This window comes from Aegilops tauschii, chromosome 2, assembly GCF_002575655.3.
Source record: "Aegilops tauschii subsp. strangulata cultivar AL8/78 chromosome 2, Aet v6.0, whole genome shotgun sequence".
NCBI lineage: Eukaryota > Viridiplantae > Streptophyta > Magnoliopsida > Poales > Poaceae > Aegilops > Aegilops tauschii.
In genome coordinates, this window is record NC_053036.3 from 150,537,541 (window position 1) to 150,545,531 (window position 7,991).

A 7,991-nucleotide genomic window follows, 5' to 3' on the forward strand; every position below is an offset into this window, starting at 1 on the left:
CATTGCAGATTCATCAGATTAATTCAAGCCACATGGAAAACCCATTTATCCAAACCAAGCATGATTAAGAACTAGGAAATATAGCACTTGTATATGTTTCTCATGTATTAAGTGCTGCCAAATTTGATTTATTTCTCACATGGTATACAATAACAGAATGCAGCCACAACAATTGGACATCGCATTGCAGAATTGAACGATGCAGTTAAGTAAACACCACAACAAATGAACCAAATATTAACTGAGCACCACATTGCACAATATAACATACTCCTAATAGAAGATCAGACAGTTAACCAAACCAAGCATGCTTAACAACTTGGAAATATAGCAATTGTATTTGTTTCTCATGTATTTACTACAGCCAAATTCAATTTATTCCTCACATGGTATACAATAACAGAATGCACCCACAACTATTGAACATCGCATTGCAGAATTGAACCAAACAGTTAACTAAACACCACAACACAAATGAACCAAACGTTAACTGAGCACCACATTGCACAATGTATAACCAAACCAAGCATGCTTGACAACTCGGAAATATAGCAATTGTATTCGTTTCTCATGTATTTTGTAAAAGATAAATTCGATTTATTTCTCACATGGAAGACAATACAAAATTTCAGCCTGAAGAATTGAACATCACATTTGCAGAATTGAGCCAAACAGTTAACTGAAGATGACAACTAATTAACAAAATAGTTAATAAGTGAGCACCACACTGCACGACATATAGAACATATACACTAGAGCAACAGATTGCACGGCAAAATTAGATAGCACAACTCACTAGAATTTGTGAAGGAAAGGCAGGAGCAGCACACGCAACAGGTAAACCGAGCATGCTTAACCGGCGTAGCTAGCAAATGTCAAGGTGCTCCTCCAAGATTTGGGGGTCGGCACAAATGGCAGCCATCGCGACCACATCCGCGCATGCGGCCGCGTTTTGCTTCTTTGCTTCCAAATGCTCCTTGAGATCCTGGCTATACTGCGTGCACCATGGCTTAGGGCGGTGCTTATTTGGTGGAGGGGTCGGTGATTTGAGTGGAAGGTGTCGCGCTCGCGCCGGCGGTCAGGGCATGTGCGATGTGGAAGGAGGAGGAGGATGGGGGTCGGGTGTGGATTACCTGCCTTGATAGGCGAGGCCGAGCAGCGTGAAGGAGGGTCGCCGGCGAGGAGGCGGTGTTGCAAGCAAGGATTGAAGGTTTCAACTTGGAAAGGAAGGCGGAAACAGGGGAAATGTGGCTTTTGGTAAGGCGGTGGGGGCGGGGAGGTAGATATTTCCGCCGAAGCCGAAAATTTGGAATCGCTTCAGCCCAAAAACTGGCGCGCAAAGTGTCATCAAACACGGTCCCTTATTCAGAACTGTGTACGAGTGAACATAACAAACGATTCAAATAGCTTGACCCGTGTGTGGTGAGTTTGAACGTCAAAAATTTTGGTTTGAATTTCCATGGTTACAGTGGTCATCCACGTCATTGCATAATTTGGGTACACAAAGGAGACTACAGCACACGCACACTTCTTAATCGAGCAAGTTCAGCAATTAAACAGAGCTAACTGACCTAAATATTACTCTAACAAATTAAAGACCGGCGCTCTTAATTAAACAAAGCAAAGAGTACTAGTACTACGTGTCAGGACCCCGATCCTAAGTCACACCGATCTAGCATGTAACACATCATATCACTTTGCGGCCTCACGCACGGTATCCCCACGGGTGCCACCTTACCTGGCCCGGGACTGTTTGCGCCTTTTGGCTCACGTATATGATAGTGTCGCTAGCATCACTACAAAAAAAGACACATCCGTGACATGTTAGGCCGAACGGAAAAAATTTCTGTCATACTTATGACACTTCTATGATGATAATTGTGACAAAACCCGGTATCATCATAGATGTGGTGGGCTCCTACTTCTATGACAAAAAATCAGGACAGAAAATGGGCTTTTCGTCCTGGGCAGGCCGGAGACGCAGCTGCATGACATTCTTTGGGCCATCCATGATGGAAAAAACTGTGGTAGAAGCAAGGGCGAGGAAAATATCGGGGTGTTCCCAATTACGGTGGGCGTTTCACTCGTACACGCACGCGCATGGGTGCGAGGCGTTGGGCTCTAACTGAACCCGAGCGAGGCGTTGGGCTCTAACTGAACCTGAGCGATCAATCGATGGCTGTTAACTGAACCCGATTGAGCGATTCCTTCGCTACTACTGCTAACTGAAGCCGATCGATGCTGCCTCTGGATGAACAGTGAGCGTTGCTGGGGGGTTTGGATGAACATTTCCCGGTGGGGGTGGATGAACAGGACCCCGTGGTGTTGCCTCTGCATGAATAGTACCCCGATCGATCGAGCCGGTTGGGGCTGGATGAACAGGACCCCATGGAGGGCTGGATGAACAGGACCACCCCGTGGAGGGCAGGATGAACAGTAGACGGTGGAGGGCTGGATGAACAGTAGCCCGTGGAGGGGTGGTTCAACAGGAGCCCGTGGAGAGGGCTGGTTGAACAGTAGCCGGTGGAGTAGCGCGCGGTGGAGGCTGGATGAACAGGAGCTCGTGGATGAACAGTCGCAGGTGGATGCTGGAGGAGGTCGACGGTGGATGAACAGTAGCCCGTGGAGGCTGGAGGTGGTCGATGGTGGAGATGAACAGTATCCCGTGGAGTCCCGTTTTGCGGTACACCACACCCCTCCCGATGAACAGGACCCCCATTTCGATCGTAGCGCTCCAACACAAGTCTGTTTCCTCCGTTTTGCGGTACGCCACACCCCTCCCGATCAACAGGACCCCCGTTTCGACCGTAGGAGGTCCGTTCTCTCCGTTTTGCGGTACGCCAGACCCCTCCCGATGAACAGGATCCCGTTTCGAACGTGGCCGGTCGAACACAAGGTCGTTTCCTCCGTTCTGTGGTACGCCAGGCCTCGTTTCCATCGGCTGTTCCGTCCAAGCCCTCCCAATGAACACGACGACGCATTCCGTTCCGACCCAGCCGGTTCGCTCCCCATGAACACGACGACGACGCTGTTTCTCCGTTCCGGCCCAGCCATGTACACGAGCCCTGGCCGTACATATGCGCGAGTAGGCGTTCGAGACCCTGCCCGTATGTACGTACGTGGCCGTATTTTCTTTCTTGCACACTGGCCACTGTACGTACGTGTACATGCTACATGCGCGCCTCTACTACGACACGTGTGCGCCTCTACATCGACTAGTATCTACGTACACGTTCGCGACCAGAATGACAACGCTACGTACGCTTCGACCAGGTGGGTCCCGACTGTCACGCACTTCCTTGCGTGCGAAGATGTAGCTGGTGGGTCCCAGCTGTCAGGGGGGCGAATCGGTTTTTTTTCGGATGCACTTCCTTGCGTGCGAAGATGTAGTTGGTGGGTCCCAGCAGTCAGGGGGAAACGTTTTTTGTGAAATACGATGGCCCGTCCGGTGGGTCCCTGCTGTCAGGTGGAGGAATAATTATTTTGCGCGTAATAAGGAGGCACTTCCTTGCTGCGCCCGTGGACCCAGCTGTCAGCCTCTCCACGTATAGTCCACGTCCGATGGAAGCCGTTCCTTGACCACGTTGACGACGCCACACCGAGAGCACCAGGGCGGTGGACGACGGCGAGGCCTAGGAAGGGGACGACGCGGAGCCGGGGAAGACGCGGCAGTGGAAGCCCGTGCGGAGAGGAGTACGGGGGTTCACTGGTTCGGCTGTGGTGTGAGGCTGCCTTCGCCGCAGGGCCTGGCCAGCGGTGGGAATAGTAGGGGGCGGTGAGGCCTCCGCGGCAGCACGGCCGGCCACGGGAGGCAGGAGCATGCGACACGACCGGCGCTGCTTTGGGCGGCTGGAGCAAGAAGACCAGAGGTTGAAGAAGCATAACGGCCGTTGGATGGACATCGTACGGTCACTGGAGCTAGAATCGTTCATATTGACTAAGTTGACAAAGCACTCCTCCCCGTCAACTTAGTAGGACCACAAGTCCGCCACCCACCAAGGTGGGTCCCAACTAGCAAGGGGAGTATTCTTTTTTTTGTGCGTAATAAGATGACACTTTCGGTGGGTCCGAGCTGACAGCGGGGGGAACGTTTTTTCGCAAAATACGGTGGCCCGTCTGATGGGTTCCAGCAGTCAGGGGGGAAACGTTTTTCTCGCCAAATACGGTGGTCCGTCTGGTGGGTCCCTGCTGTGAGGTGGAGGAATAATTATTTTCCGCGTAATAAGGAGGCACTTCCTTGCGGCTGCCGTGGACCCAGCTGTCAGCCTCTCCACGTACAGTACTCTTTCGATGGAAGTCGTTCCTTGACCACGTTGACCACGCCGCACCGAGAGCACCAGGTCGGTGGACGACGGTGAGGCCTAGGAAGGGGACGACGCGGAGCCAGGGAAGACGCGGCAGTGGATGCCCACGCATCGAGGAGTATGAGGGTTCACTGGTTCGCTGCGGTGTGAGGCTGCCGTTGCCGCAGAATAACAGGGGGTGTGGGTGAGTAGAGGGATGGCCTGGCCAGCGGTGGGAGTAGTAGGGGGCGGTGAGGCCTCCGCCGCATCGCAGCTGGCCATGGGAGGCAGGAGCACGAGGCATGACCGGCGCTGGTTTGGGCGGCTGGAGCAAGAAGACTAGAGGTTGAAGAATCACTACGGCCGTTGGATGGACATCGTACGGTCAATGGAGCTAGAATCATGCATATTGACTAAGTTGACAAAGCCCTCCGTCCCCGTCAACTTCGTACGCCCACAAGTCAGCCTGCCACTATACTGGTCCCAGCTAGCAGGGGAGTATTCATTTTTTGTGCGTAATAAGGACGCACTTCCTTGCGTGCGAAGATATAGCTGGTGGGTCCGAGCTGTCAGCGGCGGTAACGTTTTTTCGCAAAATACAGAGGCCCTTTCGGTGGGTCCCAGATGTCAGGTGGAGGAATCATTATTTTGCGCATAATAAGGAGGCATTTCCTTGCGTGCGGTCGTGGACCCAACTGTCAGCCTCTCCACGTACAGTCCACTTCAGATGCATGTCGGTCATTGACCACGTTGACCAGGCCGCGCCGAGAGCACCAGGGCGGTGGACGAAGGCGAGGCCTAGGAAGGGAATGACACGGAGGCAGGGAAGACTCGGTAGTTGTTTCCCACGCGGAGGGGAGTATGACTGTACGAGGGTTTACTGGTTCGTCTGCCGTCGCCGGAGAATAAGAGCAGGTGTGGGTGAGTAGAGGGATGGCTAGGCCAGCGATGGGAGTACGGTGGGGCGGTGAGGCCTGCGCGGCAGCACAGCCGGCCGCTGGGAGGAGGGAGCAGGCAGTAAGAGCGGCTGGTGCAGGAAGAGCAGAGATTGCAGAAGCACGACGGCCGTTGGATGGACATCCAACAGTCACTGCTTGTGCGTCAACCCTTTTTTTAGGAAAGCCTCAAATCTATGGAAAACAGCATACAGCCCATCTGCCATTATTTCTAATAATTTACAACCCATATTTTTTTGTTAGCATTACAGCCCAAATTATTTTTGTTAGCATTACAGCCCATATTCTTTTTTTAGCATTACAACCCATATTGTGGCCACGGTTAAAACATTATACGAAATGTTGCATATTTCGGTGCGGTCCGAACTGTTTTTTAATCCTGAAATTTCGAGTCACATTCAAACTGATTTTAAAAATAAATGTATTTCAATATAAAATCCAACAAATTGTCCACACATAAAAATTAATGCAATTTAAAATCTTGAAATGAAAAAAAGAAATTTGAAAGTAATTGCCGGTTTGATGTGTTTTAAAAATGTACAGCCCATTTCTCATTACTGATAGGCCATTTTCTTGTCCAGCCGAATGAAGCTCTCCTCGTCTTGAAAGATTTGCAGCCCAACAGGCCTGACAAAGCGACTTACTTGGCAAATCACAAAAAAAACTAGGCTAGCCATTTTCAGGAAGAAAAAAAAACTACTGGGCTGGTCTGTGGTAAACATAAAAGAGAAGGTTGTCTAGACAGGCCAGAGTGCCCCACACAGCCCAGTTGACACCCTGCTTCCGTCTCAAAAACAAATTAGATAAATGCCACAACAAATATGGCGATTCATAAAAATGCCACTGCAATTTCCAAACTTTGAAAAATGCCACTGCAATTTTTGCAAACTTTGGAAAACGCCACTACAATTTGCAAACTTTGAAAAACGGCACTCCAGACTTCGAAAAATGCCACTGGAAATGGCATGAAATGGCATTTTTCAAAGTTTGGAAATTGCAGTGGCATTTCTCAGAAACACCAGATTTGGAGTGGCATTTATCAAATTAACCCAAAACAAAAATAACTGGGCGAGCTGCTGAGTCCCTGGTGTCAGCCGCTCGTTGTGCAACTCTCTCGTTTATTGACTACGTTGACAATGGCATGGGACCCAGATGTTAGAAATCCATTGGGAGGAGCCATTTTTTTATTGGATTGAAATAAGGAGGCACTTGCTTGCATACTGCCATGACCTTGGCGGGTCCCTGCTATCATCCTCTCCACGTACAATCATCTCCTGATTGTGTACGCGTCAACTTGGTAGGCCCACAAGTTAGCCTCCAATTTCTTAATGGGAAAATGTAGCAAGACTTTTTCTAACCACCTGTTTGAAGGAATAAATAAGGCAATAGCGGCTGATGTCAGAAAGGCATATATAGTTCCTTCTGAAAGAATGGTCGATTCCTGACCTTTCCTCTTCTTTTAAGCATATTCTGTGCAGTTCAACTAAAATAAAATGTCATCACCGCCTTAACAATTCAGTGACACTGTATAAAAGGAAATGACTTAACATTACATCATGATGTCAGGTATGTAGTCGACAGGCATTAGAGACAAACTTACAGACCTCCTCCGATAACATAATGAACATTAATTTTAACAAAGGTGTGACTAGCTTTACCGGGATAATTTGAGTGAACTCTACACCCTCTGTTCCTTAATATAAGGCGTTTTCACGGTTCAGTTTAAAGTACCCAAACGTATACTAGTATTTAGAAAAACAGGTAGTAGTTTTCTTGAGCACATATCTGGGAAAGCTTGCCACACTTTATTTATGTCCATACGCTAATGCAACACCATTCAAAATTTCGAATACTACAAATATACACTAATCCAGTGGCTAGTGCAACAGTAGAGTAGTTATTTTATTACAGGGTATAGTACAATGGTTTTATTGAACAAATTTCAATAAACTCTGGCACTAGAAGATTTCTATAAGAATTAACAATACAAAATGTAAAGGTAACACGTTTCAGCATTGGTATACTAGCTGTGCATGAGCATTAAACCAAATACAAAAGTCTGAAGGTAACTAGCATTATTAACTAATGACAGTATAAAAAAATTGCAAACCATGTACCTCCAAGGTAAATATCATTTCGAACTCGGGGGGGACCTTAAAAATTGCTATCCCAATCTTGATAATCGATCAAACATAAAAACTTGATCGTACGAATCAAGAGAACAGCTGGAGGAGGAGGTACCCACTCTTGACCTTTCCTCTTGTCTTCATAATTTTTTGTGCAGTTTAACCAAAATAAAATGACATCAGCGCCTTGGCATTTTGGTGACATTGTACAAAAAATTTAACTTATCTCATGAAAGTGAGGTATGTAATCTATAAGCATTAACAGTGCAAAAATCTGAAGGTAGTAACAAGTTTCATCGTTGGTATACTGGCTGTGCAACAGCATTAGAATGCCTTAGCTGAAAAATCTTTAATACATCCACAATCAACAGCTAACCCTGAAATAATCCAGTGACATTAAATGGCATTGCTTAAATTTATCGGTGGCATTAGACTGGGTGCGACATTAGTTAAATGTGGCATCACTTTAGCAGTAGCATTGCTTGACTTGACTGCTGGCGTTATACTAACAGCAAAAAAGTGACACTAAGGGCATGGGAGGCCCATTCGGACAGTGGCGCACTAGTACGATGTACCTCCACGGACGCATAGAGTGGTGAGGGAGGTATGGTTGCCCAGAGCAACAA